The sequence below is a fragment of the Zalophus californianus genome, chromosome 2, assembly GCF_009762305.2.
Source record: "Zalophus californianus isolate mZalCal1 chromosome 2, mZalCal1.pri.v2, whole genome shotgun sequence".
Lineage (NCBI taxonomy): Eukaryota > Metazoa > Chordata > Mammalia > Carnivora > Otariidae > Zalophus > Zalophus californianus.
In genome coordinates this window covers 41,382,776-41,387,350 of record NC_045596.1, presented here as the reverse complement: position 1 = coordinate 41,387,350, position 4,575 = coordinate 41,382,776, and the positions used below count along the sequence as shown (strand labels likewise).

General features: G+C 49.1%; 1 non-coding gene across 1 annotated transcript; it reads left to right on the top strand.

Moving 5' to 3' along the window:
* The first annotated feature begins 1,976 nt into the window (after nt 1–1,976).
* Nucleotides 1,977–2,098, top strand: LOC113926128. The gene has a single exon (XR_003521203.1). It is a non-coding gene; the product is annotated as a small nucleolar RNA SNORA26 (small nucleolar RNA).
* Nucleotides 2,099–4,575: the final 2,477 nt, after the last annotated feature.

Below are 4,575 nucleotides of genomic sequence, written 5' to 3'. Positions count from 1 at the left end.
CCAGTAGGAGGCTATGACTCTCAAGGACTGAGCATTTCTCTTTTTCTGCTTCATTTCATAATCATTATTCCCCTCACCCCTGGCCTTCACTACACTATGAAAATATACATATTTTACTAAGTTAAAATAACTTGGGGAAAATAAAATGTAAATTTCAGTTTAAAAAGAGAGGGAAGAAAAGAGATATCAATGAAATAAACATAGCTAGACATGGGGCAGTGAGCCAACATTAGCAAGGAGCAGTATGAGTAGTAGTTAAGCCACTACTGCAGGCCCATTTTAGGGCTGGGAAGAAGGACTGGGAAGCTGAAGGCTTTGGAGACCCCTATCCCATCCCCACCACACTTAATTTTCTTCATGAGTCTCCTCTCACTAGTGACTTCCGCCAGAACTGTGCACCCCAGGGCAATGGCCTTTGTCTGTCTGGGTCTCCTCTGCATTATCAAATATGGACCAAAATAGGACCCTACCCATGTGCAGGGTGCCAACCAAGCATCACTCCTTAAAGAGCCTTTTATCATATTTAGTCATTTCTGCAGTGAAATATATTTCAAAAAAAGCCCACTACTAACAGTTATGTTGAGTTTTGTTTCTTTGTTTCTTAGAGGCAGAGGGGATGACTATTCACAGGAATGACTATTTGCTCTCTTCAGTTTTTCAAGTTTTAATAAATACTTATGTTTTTCTCCTTAGCATAAGACATATTGGTTATTTACGTCTTGATTTTTCTTCTCCACTTGAATGCCAGACTAAGGCCTTTGTTTCAACCATTTGAGGATTAGAAAGCTACTCAATGTGAATAAAAATGTGGCATGGGAAAGAACAGCTCAGGATTTTAGGAGGTTGTATGACCCAGAGCTGTGGCCCAGGTGCTGAGCTGGGGAGACGTAACAGCTAAAGCCTCGCCAGGAGAGTCCCCGAGGAAGGAATGTTGGCCTGCAGATCCTGAGGGACGCCATTATCTCACCTGGTCCCTCAGGCTCCAAAAATGATGCCCTGCTCAACTGGACTAGTCCCAACAAAGCAGAGCCAAGAGTCCTTGGAGCTGAGACCTTAGGCGCCAATGGCCGCCCCGCCCCCTTCCACCCCCCTTCCCGACCATTGGCTGCTCTCCCCGCCGCCCCCGCTCCTGCCTTCCCAAGGGTTGGCTGCTCGCCCCGCCCCTCCTCCCGCCCCTCCCTCTGGGGGGATTGGCCACCCTCCCAACCCACTTTGCAGCCCCGCGCAGCTGGCGGGGTCTCGGGGGTCGTGAACCTTTTGTCTCGCCAATTTGGGCGGTGAGTGTGGCTCGGTTCTCAGGTCCCGTGTGGCGGGGAGGACGCCCGGCCTGCGGCCCCAGTTGGGGCTGCGCTCGTTCCGTGTCCCCTCGAACTTTGCCCGCCCGGAGATCCGCTGCTCCCGGCGGCCAGAACGGAGGGGTAGAGCAGTCCTCCGAGGCCCGGGGGGGGCGGGCGGCGCAGCTCGTCCCGGGGCCGCGCGAGGCACAGACGCCGCGCCGGGCCGCCCGGAGGCCTCCCCGCGCCCAGGCCCGGGCGCCCTGATAACCTCGCGCGTTGCTCCCGCAGGGCGCCGCCGCGGCTACTTTGTGGCGGGTTCGGGGGGGTTCGGGACCCGCCCGCCTGCGGCTGCGGGAGCCCGGCCCGACCCGGGGACCCGGGAGTCTGTCGCCGACGTGTGCGGGGCTGCAGCGGCCCGAGCTCTACGCGCAGGTAGGTCCCCGTCCTGGGGTGAAATGCGAGGACCCAGGCCGGGAGCACGTGGCCGGTGACGACCGGGGTTCCCACGTGTTCGGTTGTAAGGGCCCCAAATTGTCTGGCCTTTCCGATAGAGGGAATGCACGTTCCCGGGCTCCCCCCCGCACAACAGCTGCTTCCGGTGGGTTTTCAGGAAAGCGCTGAGATCCAGGGGATATTGACGAGCGAGGCGTGCAGAGATCCTAGAGAGAACCCTGTAAAAATCCCAAACGGTCCTTTCCTGTGCCCTTTTAAGGTTGACGGGGTGCCGGAAGAAGCTAAGACAGAAGGGTAAAATAAGTCTCCATAAAACCCAGGGAGGAGATTGTAAAACTCCTCTTTGGATCCTGTCTGGAGTCACAGCTGAACCAGAGAAAATTTTCTTTCGGTTCAAGCACCCTCCTGATATTTTAACACGGCTCGGAGCACGAGTGATGAAATCAAACTTAACCTTAGCATTGATGGTACATTCAGTGAAAGTGTTGGCATTTGTCACTGAAGGCAGGAACAACCTACTAGAAAGACATAAAGACTATGAATTGAGAACATCTGAAGGCACCCGCTGACAAAGGTCACAAAGCCTCTGGAGCCAGACTTCACTGGGTAGAAACAACAGATCCAGAATACTCGAAACTGACCCATTTTGAAATAGTTTTTGGTCACCCCATGCCTACTGACATCTCTAAACCTTCCATTCCTGGATTGGGTGAGCATATGGGGCCTTGAGTGAACAACTGAATAGTTGACTAGTTATATATAAGAACCGTTGGAGCACATGATCAACAGGTGAAAAAAACATGGTCTTCACTTACTACTAACAAGCCTTGCCATACCTTTCTCCCAAGAGATGGAGTACACATCAAAGTTTTTAGAAGAAAGTATGCATTATCAGCTCACTGGGAAAGGCTTTAGGAAATACTGTTAACCATCTACACTGTCATCAAAATAAAAATCTTCCAGGATTCACATAAGACACACCCAGGCTAGATCCAGATCATCACCCCTACAACAATTAGAAGGCTGTCCCTATGAGTGACCTCAAATTGAGGATTTCCAGAGCCTAACCCAGGCTCCAGAAGCAGATGACAGCATGAAGTAGGCAGCTTTGTCCAAAATCTGGAATCAAGAATGTTGTCTTCATTTATTTTCCATTGAAGCCTTTCTCCTTGACCTGGAAAATTCTCTGACCTAGAGATCTTTTTTAAAAGACCCTTCCTCTTTTATTTCCAGAAAGATTGGCTGGAGGTTGCTTGTCCTGAACTATTCTCCCTGTGTTCCTCCACTATGGGCTCCCTTTCAAACGGTGTCTTGCTTCAACTAACCCTTGGTGCTTTTTCAACAATTCTACCACAACCCTATTACCCACTCCCACCACTATTCCAAACCCTGATACCTTAGCTATTTATCTGATTGCTGGTTGTATCAACATCTATATAACGCACAGGAACCTGAACTAGTTTTTGTTCCTGCCCATGGAAATACCTGGTGGACCCATTCTGTGTAGTGGATGTAGAAAAGGGAACAGTATCCACAAACAAGAGGACAAAATCACTCTACTTGGCATTAGGAAACTTCTACAGAAGCTCAAGTTCTATCATTTACTCAGGTGAAGCTTTTGGAGGGAAATTTTCCTCTTCGCATTCAAAACAAAATGGCACTGGACCCTTCCTAGGTAACGTACCAAAACAATACTGTAATCAAACACTACGGTTTGATTCCACAGATGGGTCACCTTCAGACCTTCTATAGATGTTGTAAATGAGTCCAAGACTGATTATTATGATGCAGATGTTTGCCTAGTCACTGGACAATATTCCTGGTTTGCAGGCCACACAAGTAGGACCTGGAATAGCTTGGTTTTTCCCCTAGTTGGTCTGCCCAATACCCAAGACTACATATGGGTGGCCCAAAATTCTGGAATGACCTGGTTAGGTAATGACACCCATCTCTGTGGCTGCCAAAATCAAACCAAAGGTCTTCTATACCAGATATTTTGCAACTTGTTTTGCTCTTACAGGATGACAGAGGCACATGGTAAGTGGAGATGTGCAGATGCCAACATAACCAAAGATAGAAGTCATGATGGACACCAGATGCCAGCCTGGTGGGTCACACGTTCCACTCCGATCTTGTCCATGGACGACAACTCTGGTGTTTTTATCTTCGGTGGTAATAAGGTATATAAGGCATTCCTACCTAAATGGTCAGGGCGATGTGGACGTGGCTACCTGGCACCTGCCCTCACCAGGTATCCCACTTTAAGTGCTAGCCAAATCACAAACGCAGGCTCCTTAATAAAGTAGTGCCCCATAGATGCACCCAACCAGACATCATGGACAGTCCACCCATTTATCACAACACCAATTCAATAAGGACCCCTTCTCCAGGTTTGGGAACGTCGCATCTAGAAGAAACAATTCTAAATATTTCCAAAGTAACAGAACAAGGATTCACTGCCACAGTGTAGACCTTGGAAGCCCGCCAATCGAGAGTTAGCAGTTTACTCTCTGCACTCCAGAATCACCATCTGGATTTATCTGCTGCTCAACAAGAAGAACATGTACAATCATTGGCAAACAATGCTGCCTCTATACAACTCAGAAGTCCTGTCTTGTCTGAACCGTGTGAAGGGACATGTCAACAATCTACATCGAACGAGTGAATTACGGTTTAATTGGACTGACTTATTCTCAGGCATGAGAGACCGGTTCAGTGGCCCATGGGGCCCTGTGTTTGGATTTGTTCTTCCCTGCTTATTCATCTTTGTCCTGATCTGTGTTTCCGTTCACAGATCTCTTACCTCCCGAGTTCCAGCCCGAGTCCTCTCTTCACAGCAATACAC